Genomic DNA, 14,362 nt, shown 5'->3' on the forward strand with positions numbered 1-14,362 from the left:
GAACAGAACCATGATGTTGAAAGAACCTCACTGCTAAACGAACCAAACTGTATTTATTTTTCACTTTATTTATTTTTCAGTTTCGTTGCCTTGTTTTTTGTATTTTAGTAGTATTTTTAGTATGTTTTTAGTATTTTTGCTGCATGCTTTGGTATTACTTGTTCTTGTTTTTTGGGGGGGGATTTTGGCGAGTCGAGACGGTTCTTTTCGTCCTCAGCATTTCAATGCATTGTTGACCTTGTGTTGATTTTGCACAAATAAACTAAACCTGAACCTACATGAAGTAATGGTGAATTGTCCTCCACCCAGCTGTCACCTGATGCTCGGCGTCCATGTGACAGATTACAGTTGTGTGTTTAACACACCATCCTGCAGACACTAGTTAAACTGTTGTTTGACTGAAAGCCTCGTCAATGAGGTTGCTGCATCTGTATTGAAGTTATTCTTGTTGATGCACGGTTGATTTAAATGAATACCCACATTTAAACCATGAAATTATATCATGCACACATATCATAAGAACAAGAATAAATAAAGAATAGTTATTAAGCTTTCATGAGTTCTGTGGTTTTTCTGTTTCACAGAAAGTTAGGAACACAGAAATCTTACATCAGAGCAACTTGTCAGATAAGGATGTTGTTTTTGGGTTCAGGATCCTTGTTACCATGGAGACAAGGTTAGGAGTTTGTGACTGGCTAGAGTTTACAGTGGTGTTTGAGGAAAACAAAGCTTTCTCATTAAAAGTGGAACAAAGATGCTTTATGTGGTGCTAAAAATGTATCTGTTTGAATTTATTAAAACAAATCTACACAGTCCGTTTTCTAACATCTTATGATCCTTGGTGAGACCAGTGAATCAAGAGTTTTGCCGTTTAGCACAGCTATTTATTCAACACAAGACCGGACCAATACTCTCATTACCGTGGATGAGGCCCAATCCACTGATCAATCTCCTACTCATCCTATCACCACTGGAAAACGAGCGGTACAACAATGTTCCCCATGGCTAAGAGATTTGAATAGCAAATGTTTGTAGTTCTGGATATGAGTGTTTTTGTAGTTTTGGAGATGAGTGTTTTTCTGGACTGAAATTAAACCTTAATGTTTTTGGTAGGTGTTACACTGTGTAAAAGAACAGTAGTGGTTTTATTTTATGTATTTTTTATCCGAAGCAACACAAAGTGATGGATCTTGGTGAGTGGAGGGAGCAATTTTTTCAAACACCAGGAGCAGAGAAGGAGCCAGGGGGTGGCCAATGGTGGTCTTGACCACCAAAGATTAATCTTCGACCACCCCAATCATTTGACAACACTACACTTTTAAACAATAAAAAAAATAGAAAGAATAGTTTCCTCAAACTATTGGGGTGGTCGATTTACATTTATATGTTTGTGGCCATCTTGGATTTTGACATGGCAACACAATTTTTAAAATGAATCTTTTTTTATACCTTGATGCAGCCACACTAAAAAATGGAAGTCTGCACATCACTCAGTATTCAACTTATCACGCTCACATCATGCTCAGACATAGTGTATGTCTCATTCCCACTCTTCACTCTGTGATGGGGACAAGACTCCCAGATACTTGAGTTCATCAGGTTGATGCAGATACTCTCATCTTAATCCAGAGGTAATGTTCCACCTGATTAATTCACCTAAAACATATAACCAGCTGCAGACTTCCTGCAATAAAAACATTTACAGCGGCAGATGCAATCCACTTACTTCTCCAGCCAACTATTCACACTCCCCACCACCACCACCCTTATTTCATGCAGAGTTTTGTGCATCATCAAAGTCCAGACAACAAAATAGAAGGACAAAACACCCAAACACAAACAGAGTGGTGTGATATTAGGATCCAGTGCAATGAGGAATGTCCAGATCTCTATACTGGAGAAATCAAACAGGTTCTCCACAGATGCATTGCTTAACACAGGAGAGCCAGCTCTTCAGGACAAGACTCAGTTGTAGAGCGGTCATTTCTAACCCAAACCCTGCGCCCAGCAAAAATAATGTGCTGGATGGGTGGGCTGTATTGGTCTTGGGCTTTGATGCGGTTTTACAAATCATACAGCACAACTAAAACTAAATAAGAATGCACAATATAAAACTGTGTTAATTTACTTGTAAAGGAGGAGGCAGGTCTGACCGGCCAGTTGAAAGAGGTTAAAAAAATGTCCACTTAAGCTCAGATGGATCAGCTGATCACCGGCAGCGCACGTCTCTGTACCTGCTGTCATCTGCAGTGAAGGAAGTAAAAAACAAAAAAAGTTTTTCCACGTTGTGTTGTGTGTTTCCTTGATTGATGAAGCCTTCCCAAAGCTGGGCAACTGGGCATTTGCCCAGGGGCCCACAATCTCTAAGGGGCCCAGGGCAGTGAGAGCACAAGCAAAATATCTGGTCATCTCCAGCTTATCTTGGAGCCCTGCGCTGCAGAGAGACCGTTGCATTTGGGCAGCCTCGCCTCCTCCCAGCACGGCTACTGCAGCTCTCCTTTTATTTTTTCAATCGGATCCTCAACGGTGCGACCTGTCAATCAATCCAGAAGGCGTGTCAGCAACTGACCCATCAACTACCTCAATTTGTCCCGAAGGTAAATGCCCCTTACCTGCTGACAAGGCCGTCAGGTTTTTTTTTTTCTTGAGAAACTTCTTGTTTTAATTAAAACAATAATTTTTCATCTGTTGTGAGATGATTCTAGCAGTTTTGCAGTTTTTTAATCTACTTAATGAATAATATTATGACTGAAAATCGTTCATAAAACAGGAAGGAAGGCTTATTATCTCTCCTCTTACTTGCGTGAATGTGGTACTTTGCTATAAGTACAACTATATTTATGGCATCTGAGAAAGCTGAGTTTAAGTTATTCATATAATGTAAAAAGGCATCAACATCAAAAGAAGGAATATTAAGTTTGAGGTTAATCCAGTTCTATTTCGTATAGGCTTTGCCCTTTAAGAGCTGTCGCTAGTGGGTTTATCCTGTTATGCGAAGCATTGCACTGAAAAATTTAGTCCACGCCCACCTGCTGTGTGGGTCCCACCCGGTCCGTATAAATTACGTTAAGAGCGGGTAATCGGCTCCCATTTTTCTTCAGCAAGCTAATAGCACTGTCAGAAGAATGAAGAAGGGAAGTTGTCTAGCTTGACCAACCTTTGTTAAGACTGCCTGTGGCCCCGCCACGTCAACCTCCTGCCGTCCCGGTGAGTTCTCCTCCCCGAGGAGAAGCAGACGAGTGGTCTTGTTTCAAGGTAAGCACCGAGAAGTATTTCTCAGTGGCAGGTCGCTACCCGCTGGACTACGCCATCTTGTAATTTTCCTTTTATCGCCGACTCTCTGAGCGAATCGTACGGTCCCTCCGAGGCAGGCGACGTCAGCAGCAGCCCCCCGCTGCTCACTCCCTCCTGGAGAGTGTAGTGTCGGAACGAGTGTAATGCCGGACCTTTTACGCATCGGCGACCACACTGCTCCCAGCCGTCGGTGCCCTCCTCTGGAGCTGCCTGGCATAATCCAGGAGGCGGCTGACGTGAAGGGACTTTTTTCCATCCCTCTCCTTCCCCCGCCCAGATCGGATGATCTAGTGGGAAGGCTTCTGGACTCCATTCCGGCTCACCGTCCTGATCCCATCTGGCCTCGCTTCCCAGCAGTGACGTCCTACTGGAACGAGGCCGCAGCCGGTCCTGGTAGAATAAGAGGGCGCCGGTTCCCACATTCGTGCCCATCACCAGAGTGGAGGGATTTCACCAAGTGGAAATTCCCTCGGTGCCTCCCTGAAGCAGAGCCTGGCGGAGGCTTTCAGAGCAAATATGTCCAGGTTGGACCAGCGTCCTGCGCCTCCGGGTAAGCATGACAAGACAGTGACGTCACTCTCCAACCGAGCTCTCCAGTGTGCGTTCCAGGCGGCCGCAGCGAACAATACGTTACGCTGCTGGCGTACAACGTTCAAGAGGCTGGAGGAGACGTAGCGCTCCCTCTGCAAGGCAGCTGACGTCATCCTCAACCTGTGCGCATCTTCTGTTGTCTGCCGGACTCGCATCGCAGCCGGAGGACGAGGTTTTCCAGAGGTCCACCTGGCTCGTCACTTCACCTCCCTCTCGGAGGAGCTGCAGAAAGTTTTTTGTTGGAGGGCCCCCATCAGCGATGGACGCGCTGTTCGGGACTATTTTCAAGACGTTGCACGGCTGCAGCAGCGTCTCCCCGCTCCGCTATGCCAGCCCCGCCCGTCAGACATCAGCCTTTCTCATCCCCTAGGACGAGCCCTAGGACAACAACCGCAGAGCTCACGGGAGAGAAGATTCAAAATGACGGTTTGCGGAGGATGTATGTAAAGATGACACGAGTTTTTGGAATAAAACATCATTTAATGATGAACGTGTCTGTTTTTAGCCAGTCTGTCAGCTCGGATGACCTCACAGCGGCTCCTTCACACATCCTCCACACAAAACGAGCCGGTGGCCTTTAAAAAAGGTTTTTCAGAATCACCGTTGCTCCAAAATAAGGACAAGACACTCGCTTGACACAACAGTCGAAAGCGAATGTGATCCGCAGTACGAGTTCAGTGGAATAACTCGTTTTCAGCCCGAGCTGCACACTTCTCATAGAAGCAGTGTAAAACGCACTCCTGCGACGCAAGCAGCCTTCACTCAAACGGCGCTGCGTTGATGAAGGCACACATACCGCTCCCCAGTGCTCACCGGCTCGCATCAGCATAAATGTGAGACCGCTGAACGGGTCCAGTGAGAAACCTCGCTCTCAGCAGGAGCGGCACTCGTCTCACCGAAGCAAATGCGTGCTTCTGCGGTGCCTGCAGCCTTCATTCAAACGACACGGCGTTGGTGAAGGCGCGTGCACCATTTCTCAGCGCTCGCCCGCTCGCATCAGCATAAATGTGAGACCGTAGAACGAGCCCAGTGAAGAACCTCACTCTCAGCAGAAGTGGCACGCGTCTCACTGCAGTGGTGTCAAACGCGGGCTCCCATGGCTCCAACAGTTTTCACACGCCTCTCCTCAACACATGCCGGTCCACATAGACATGAATGTGAACCCGCAGCCCGAGCGCGGCACAGAGGCGTGCTCAGAGCCCTTTCGAGGAAGCCTCGCCTTGGGTCATGCGGAACACACTTCCGCGGCGCATGACAATGATCGGGGCGGTAGACTGGCTGACGTCCGTAAAAACATGACGCACCACCTAAACGCGCGCCCACTCCACTAACGTTAAGCGGAGTGGCTGCGAGCTTGCTCATCAGACAGATGGATGGCCAAGCTGATAGCAGGGGTTACACACTGCAACTTGCAGCCCGACCCCCTCCGTTCGGAGGAGTTTTTAGAGATGGTCCTGCCATCACCAGACCAGGTCTCATCCCTAAATGCAGAAGTCCAGGGGTTCCCAACGGAGAGGAAAACACAGTTTTTTTTTTTACTCAAGTTACTTCCTGGTTCCAAAACGTACCGGAGGAACAAGAACGATTTTGGACCTGTCAGTTTTCAACAAGACGATCGTGGGCAGACCTCTTCACATGTTGACAATGGGAAGCAGCGGCACAGGCTCAGGTGTTGACGTTACACCTGGTAATTCTGGGCTTCGCCATAAATTGGGAAAAAGCTTGATTCTCCCGGCCCAGACGATTGTTATCTGGCAGTGCGGCTAAACTCGGCCACCATGAGGGCTCGTTTATTCATCACAGATGAGAATCGACACTCTAAGAGTCCAGCTCTGTCACGTAAGACCGGGCAGAGTAGTAACAGCTATTTTCCGTCATGAAGCTGTTAGGAACGATGTTGTCAGCTCACACAGTGGCCCGCTGGGCTTACTACACATGAGACGCCTCCAGAGATGGTTTGCGCATCTGCACGTGGATCTGGTAAAGCAAAAGAGATGGACGATCACTGTTCCTCCATCCGTGAGAACAGATCTCCGACACTGGGAAACCCCCTGGTTCTGTCGGAGGGAGTCCCCGTTAGCAGACCTACGTCACACGTGTCAGTCTTCACAGACGCGTTGTTGTCAGGTCGGGGGGTGACATGCCTATCTCGAGCTGTAGGGGCGCTGTGACCTCTCTCACAACAGCTCATATAAATGTTCTGTAATGTTGCATGGTGTTGAATGTGATTCAACACTTTGCTCCTGTGCTACAGAATCAACATGTTTTGACTCACACAGACAATAAGGTTACTGCTGCTTACATAATCCGGCAGGGGTGTGTGCGCTCAGCCGAAATGTTCACATTGCGAGAAAACTACTGTGTTGTGCACACCAAATCTGCTCTCCGTCAGAGCAGTGTACATCCCCGGTGTTCTGAACAAGGCACAGATGTGATATCCAGGGGCGGTCTGCGTCACGGGGACTGGACCCTCCACCCAGATCTGAAGGCCCAGACGTGGCAGAAATTTGGCAAAGCGGATGTGGACCTGTTTGCGACATGAGAAAACGCTCAGTGTCAACTATGGTTTTCACTGAGCCCGTGAGACGAACCACTGCTGGGGGTGGACGCGTTTTCTCAGTCCATGGCCCAAAATGCTTCTTACGCATTCACCCCACCTCCTCTGATATTACGGTTTCTGAACCGAGTTCAGGAGGAGGGATTGACAGCTCTCTTGGTGGCTCCCGAGCACGTGAACGCACCATGGTTCCTGGTTCTACGACGCCTGTTATCGGTGCGCCCGTGAAAACTGCCATGGAGGGAGGACGCTCTCCTCCAGGCGGGAGGAGCGATTAGGAGCTTAGAGAAGATGGGTCTCCCACAAGATGTAGTGCGCACAATCCAGGATTCACGTACTACATCTACCACAGTGCTATATACATCAAAGTGGACAGTTTGTCAGCGCTGGTGTACAGAGAAAGGTGTAGATGCCACCTCATATCCACTAGGCGGTGTTCTGTGCTTTCTGCAGCAGCTGATGGACAGAAATTTGGCATTCAGCTCAATTAAAATGTATGCTGCAGCCATCTCTTCTTGTCACGAAGGTTTTGGAGACAGAACAGTTTTTAATCATCTGCTGATGAAGCGTTTTTTAAAAGGTGTACAGAGAAAGATGTAGAGGCCACCTCATGTCTACTAGGTGGCGTGCTGTCCTTTCTGCAGCAGCTGATGGACAGAAATGTGGCGTTCAGCACAATTAAAACGTACGCTGCAGCCATCTCTTCCAGTCACGAAAGGTTCAGGGACAGAACAGCTTTTAATCATCTGCTGATGAAGCATTTTTTTAATAGGTGTACAGAGACGCAGGCCTGTTTCACACCCACTTGTTCCACAGTGGGATTTAACGCTGATCTTGCGGGCCCTGATCAAAGCTCCATTTGAGCCACTGAATCAGGTTCCAATTAAATTCTTGTCTCTTAAAACAGCCCTGCTGCTGGTTTTAACATCCGCTAAGAGGGTGAGTGATTTATCTGCCCTTTCTGTCGCTCCGTCATGTCTCAGAATTCAGGCTGATGGCAGCTCAGCTGATCTAAGACCAAATCCAGCTTTTATGCCTAAAACATCACTAGCTCTTTTAAATCAAGAGCGGTATCGTTGGAGGGGTTTTTCCTCCCCTCCCCCCCACAACTCAGAAGAAGAAACATCTTTCCATCTGCTCTGTCCTGTGCGGGCGTTGACGTGTTACATAGCGCGTACAGCTGCAATGCGTCAAACTCAACATTTGTTTATGCATTATAGAGATGCATCTGTAGGTTGCCCGTTATCCACCCAGCACCTGTCACACTGGTTGTGTGAGGCCATTTCTGAAGCCTACAGAGCATCAGATTTAGAGCCTCCTGATATCCTCAGGGCGCACTCGACCAGGGGTATCGCATCTTCGACTGCTCTGCATAATGGTATGACAATGTAGGATATTTGCATTGCGGCCGCGTGGTCAACACCCTGCTCATTTATTCGCTTCTATCTATGTGATATGACGGCTCGTTCCATGACACATTCTGTCCTTAGTGTTTTAACATAATGAATATTGTTGTTTCATGGAACCTCGTTAAAACTCACATCTGACTGCATGCATTACAGTGTGAGATGTTGTTATCAGTCACAAGTTGTGACTGTTATTCTGGTTCTATTTTCATTAATCAGTTCATGACTATTGTTACCAATCAGCTCATTTGATTAATAATCAGCTCACTTGTTATTATTAATCTGTTCATATTGATCAGTCATGAATCTGTTGATTCATGGCCCTTTTTCAGCATTTTCCTTTCCCCATTGAAAGTTTCCGGGGAATTCATGCACTCAGAATGCATAACTACACAGCATGTGTCTGTGCATGGTACGAATAATTACGCAACGAGTAATTACGCACATGGAGAGCTGAGTGACAAGACGTATTTTGGGCAAGCTGCCGCCTCGTATAGTGTTCGAATGGACCCAGTGAGGCGAGGACCACATCTGCTTCGTCCTTAACCCACTAGCGACAGCTCTTAAAGGACGAAGCCTATACAAAATAGAACGTTGGTTACACACTTTAACCCCAGATTCTATGAGTATAGGCGTAGCCCTTTAAGTGTCGGGCCTCACTGGCTCCTAAATGGCTGAAGAAAAAGCTATTTGAGAGTTGATTACCTGCTCTTGACGTAATTTATACGGACCAGTTGGGACCCACACAGCAAGTGGGCGTGGACTAAATTTTTCAGTGCAATGCTTCGCATGACAGGATAAACCCACTAGCGACAGCTCTTAAAGGGCTACGCCTATATTCATAGAATTTGGGGTTACAGTACGTAACTAACGTTTCTGATGTCTGACCAAACACTTTGTATTGACATCCCGGCCGTGTCGCATTCGACTGCGAACCACTCCAGCGAAAGCTGTAGATCACGATCTGATGAAGCCAATAAGACCATATCATCTGCAAAAAGCAGAGACGCAATCCTAAGGCCACCAAAACGGATCCCCTCAACACCTTGGCTGCGCCTAGAAATTCTGTCCATAAAAGTTATGAACAGAATCAGTGACAAAGGGTGACCTTGGCGGAGTCCAACTCTCACTGGGAACAAGCCCGACTTACTGCCGGCGATGCGGACCAGGCTCTGACACCGGTCATACAGGGACCTAACAGCCCGTATCAAAGGGCCCGGTACCCCATACACCCAGAGTACCCCCCACAGGGTCCCCTGAGGGATGCGGTCTAACGCCTTCTCCAAGTCACAAAGCACATGTAGACTGGTTGGGCAAACTCCCACGCACCCTCCAGGACCCTGCTGAGAGTGTAGAGCTGGTCCAGTGTTCCACGGCCAGGACGAAAACCGCACTGCTCCTCCTGAATCCGAGGTTCGACTATCCGATGGACCCTCCTTTCCAGAACCCCCGAATAGACCTTACCAGGGAGGCTTAAGAGCGTGATTCCCCTGTAGTTGGAACACACTCTACGGTCCCCCTTTTTGAATAGGGGGACCACCACCCCGGTCTGCCAATCCAGGGGAACTTCCCCCGATGTCCACGCAATATTGCAGAGTCGCGTAATAATAATAATAATAATAATAATAATCATTTTATTTAAAAAGTGCCTTTCATGACACCCAAGGACACTTTACAGTAAGAACAAAGATCAACAGGAATAAAGAATATAAAATACATAAAGAATATAAAATACATACAGAATATAAAATGCGTAAAGAATATACAATACATACAGAATATAAAATGCGTAAAGAATATAAAATACATACAGCAGAGTTAAGGATAAGCGAGTCTAAATAGATGTGTTTTCAGAGCAGTCTTGAATATAGAAAGAGAGGTGGTGTTTCTTAAGTCAGGGGGTAGAGAGTTCCAGAGATGAGGGGCAGAGCAGGTGAAGGCCCTGCTCCCCATGGTGGAGAGCCGGGCAGAGGGTACATGGAGGTGTAGTGAAGAGGAGGATCTGAGAGAGCGAGAGGGGATGGAGATGTGTAGGAGGTCAGATAGGTACGGAGGGGAAAGGTTGTGGATAGCTTTAAAAGTGAGAAGAAGAATTTTGAAGACGATGCGTGATTTAACCGGGGGCCAGTGGAGCTGCTGCAGGACAGGAGTGATGTGGTTATAGGAGGAGGTTTGAGTGATGACACTGGCAGCTGAGTTCTGGACCAATTGTAGCTTCTGGAGAGATTTGTTGGGGAGGCCATAAAGAAGGGAGTTGCAGTAGTCAATCTGAGAAGTCACAAGACTGTGAACAAGGATGGCTGTGGAGCGGGGTGTGAGAGAAGGGCCCGACCCAGAGTCCCCAGGCTCCGATTCCTCAGTGGAAGATGTGCCGGTGGGATTGAGGAGGTTTTCAAAGTATTCCGACCACCGACCCACAACATTCCAAGTTGAGGTCAGCAGCACACCACTCCCACTATAAACAGTGTTGGTGGCGTACCGCTTTCCCCCCCTGAGACGCCAGATGGTGGACCAGAATCGCCTCAAAGCCGTGCGGAAGTCGTTCTCCATGGCCTCTCCGAACTCCTCCCATGCCCGAGTTTTTGCCTCAGCGACCACCCGAGCCGCATGTCGCTTGGACTGCCGGTACCCATCAGCTGCTTCCGGGGTCCCACAGGCCAAAAAGGCCCGATAGGACTCCTTCTTCAGCCTGACAGCATCCCTCCTTCGAGGGTTGCCGCCGCGACAGGCACCGACAACCTTGCAGCTGCAGCTCCGATAAGCCGCCTCGACAATAGAGGCACGAAACATGGTCCACTCAGACTCAATGTCCCCCACCTCCCTCGGAACATGTTCAAAGTTCTCCCGGAGGTGGGAGTTAAAACTCCGTCTCACAGGAGACTCTGCCAGACGTTCCCAGCAAACCCTCATCGTATTTATTATTTTAAAATTATTTTCTTTAACTTTACGAGATTTAGGCCATTTGACAAATTTAGAATGAGCAGAAGTCATTCTGGTTTTATGATTATATTGGGAGGTTTCTTGAAGGAATCCTTGTTATAATCAGTAAATCCTTTGTCGCATACAATCATTGATAATCTTGTTGCATTTGACGTCAACCAAGTTACAGTCATTTAGTTTTAAGGTGGGCATCAAACTGTCACATTTAAATATATATTTTTAATTAATTGAATCAGCTGTTTGTTAGGTTACTTCTTGTCGTGCCATTAGCTCTAAAATAGTTATTGAATCAAGTGTTTACTTGTGCAGATAAAACTAGATGTTAAACAATCGTTACAATACATTAGAATGCAGGAAATGGCATCTCCTTTATTCAAAATTTTCTGGGGGAGGACTCCCAGACTTCACCCACCCCATCAGTGTCCGTCCCCCCCCCCCCCGCTAAGAGGGTCTGATATATATACAAAGCATGTCGTCCGCATATAAACTTTGTGCTCTGTACCTAGTCCATTTATCCCCGTAATGATGGAGTTTTGCTGTAAAGTTACAGCTAGTGGTTCTATCGCTAACGCAAATAGAAGTGGTGAAAGTGGGCACCCCTGTCTCATACCATGTTGCAGTTCAAAATAACTAGATATGTTACCGTTACAGTCCATGTGTGACGCAAAGCCATGCAGGATAAAGAAGACCATACCATATGCCCGGTCATTTCCGCACGAGTTGCTTCACCTCCGTGAACGTTGCTTGTGCTCTCACGACTCCCGGGGTCTAATCCGCTGCGCTGAATATGGATGATATTTTGAAGTGGATCGGGCCCCTGCTGTGTGCTTGTTGTAATATTTCCACGCGCTCTTGATGATATTGAAGCTTTGCCATGATAGTTCTTGATCCACTATCCAAGCCTGATAGCCTGGCAGCTTGCCCAGTTTCAGCACCTCCATTAGCATTTTTACTATCACCGTAGGTGTGCACATGCCCATTGACTCAAGAAGTCCAATAATCCTAATATTGACACGCTTAATATGTCCTTTCACAGATTTAAGCAGTTTTTTTAAGCCCATCGACTTCACTTTTTAATTCCACTCCCATCCCACGTAGCTTCTCTGTCAGCTGAGCATAGAAACAGCACATTCTCAGTCTCTGAAACACCCACTTTAACTTGGTCAAACTCCGCTCTGAGACCTGCAGAGTGTTAGCAAATTCTGCTCAGACCACCTGCAATTCACTTAATAAAATTAAAATTATCTGTCAGAGCCACATCCTAATTATCGCTGTGACTTCAGTTTTAATTGAGGCCCGAGTGTATGACATCAGAGCAAACTCGTCTGTCCCTCCAGAGCTCGGCAAAGGTGGGGCTGGTGCACCTGCTTCTCCATCACGGCGGTCCAAGGCTGCAGCTGTGATGACGGGCCGCGCGGGGGAAGACATAACGACCTTTGACTTTTTTTTTGCTTAGAAGCCATATCACAGCTCTGTCGAGTCAGTTAAGAGGCGAGACCAGTCTCAGAAACAAAATCCAGCATGAAGGATATGATTAGAAAAGGCAATTTTTTTAGTGGTGCCAGCTGGATCTCATTAAGATGCAGTTCACCAGTCCGCCGCCATGTTCTCTCCCTTTTTGGCAATTTTTTGCTAAATTCGTTTTTTTAAGCTAATTTCCCATTTTTATGTTCATTTCCGCTTATTTAAACCTCATTAAACAAATATGTGTTATTTCTGCTTTCTGCTAACTTGGGCTTGTTCTTGCATTTCAGCTACACATCAGCATGTTTTTAGCTAATTTCAGCTGTTTTTCAGGAAGTTCTTAAGCAATAAGCATTCACATGGCATTTTCGCAGGAAATGCAATTTAACTAGTTAGTCATAATAATTACAGTACGCGTTCACAGCCTTGTTATCAAGCGGTCCGTTAAAACTTTGTATAATGAAATTAGTCTATGTGCAAAGAAGACCAGTGTATAGGACAACATTTCCATTGTGTGTGTTTGCTATAAACACGTGTTTCAAGCTGTTTATTTAAACATTTAGTCACTTTGGTCCTCATGCCACATTTTGTTTAGCTCTGACTGCTCAGTGACTGAAATCATTTGTGGTTCATTCTTGTCTAGAGAGCTGTAAACCACACACTGAATCTTCCTGCTAAACAATTTCCTGCAGGAATCCCTCAGGGCTACATTCTCTGTGACTGACAGCATAATGCTACACTCCAGAGGAGTTGGAAAACAACAACAGAGAGACATACGACTGTCGGGTTTCCAAACACAGCTGGATCTGTAGGTTCAGCCTGACTGCTGAGTCACCACACAGGTGGTCATTATCATGAGATCTGCTAACATGGTGCTCATAAAAATACTGTTTAATACGCACCTTATGGTTAGTCATCAGTCAGATGATAGTAAACACAATCAGACCAAAATGATGGGTTTAACAAGCTTGAAGAAAATGTAAGTGTAGTTCCAAATGTCGTTTAAAGAAACAAGAATTGTTGGTTTTAACATTTATGTTAACCAAAAAAAAAAAACTGTTTAGCATCACGGGTTAAGAGCTCATTTTTAATCTACCAATTATTTTATCAAAATGATTTTAATAAATTACATTCTGATCAAGAAAGCTTTTCAGAAACTCTACTTCCTCAGGCAGCTGAGACACGCTGGTCTAGGAAGCTCAGTCCTCACCTCCTTCTACAGGTGTGCAGTGGAGAGCATCCTGCACTCCAGCATCAACGTGTGGCACGGAGGCTGCACAGCTGCAAACAGGAAAGCTGTGCTGTTCGGATCCGGCAGCTCTGCCCCTAAAAGTTCAAAGTCATTGCGCACATTTATTTTGATTATTTATTAAAAATACAACGAGATGAGACGTTGCCATTAGTCTGGTGGACCCAGTCTGTGGAGTGGATGCTCCAGCTGCAACACACGCAGCAAACCAGCTACACACTCCTTCGAGGAGCAGAAGAGGAGCCTCTAGGCGGGGGGGTGTTTTTTTTTTGGGGGGGGGATGGGGGGTTGGTTGGGTGAGGATGGAGGGACAGATGGTCTTACACACAGAGATTCTGTGTGGAGTCCTCTCCTACTCCTCTCCAAATATTGTCCCTAGTCAGTGGGGCTGCACACTGAAAAACACCCCCTCTCTTTTCCTCTTAGAACCCCGAAACAAAAACGATCATTTATTCAACAGAATAAATAGATGCCCTGTGGACAGTGCACGTTACGTACAGAAACGTCTCCAGACAGCTCTAGCATGCGCACAACGTCAACAGGTGTCTGAACTCCTGCTACATTTCAGACATAATAAATAAAAAAAAACTTACTGTAAAAAAATAAATTAAAAATACAAAGAAATGTTTGATTTGTTATTCACATTATACGTCACATTTCAAAATAACGGCGCTAATTTGTCAAAATAACAACAACTATCAAAATGTCAAAAAGACAGTTCAATGTACTTTAATAAAAAATGGATGGATGGATGGATGGATGGATGTCCTTAGTTGGACAAGAGAGAATTGAAACGGTCAGGTGCTTCAAACGGTGCCACAACACTGCAGCAGGAGAAGAGTTCAGCTCAGAACCGTGAAG

Source organism: Nematolebias whitei, chromosome 4 (genome assembly GCF_014905685.2).
Source record: "Nematolebias whitei isolate Nwh7 chromosome 4, NemWhi1, whole genome shotgun sequence".
Taxonomy (NCBI): Eukaryota; Metazoa; Chordata; class Actinopteri; order Cyprinodontiformes; family Rivulidae; genus Nematolebias; species Nematolebias whitei.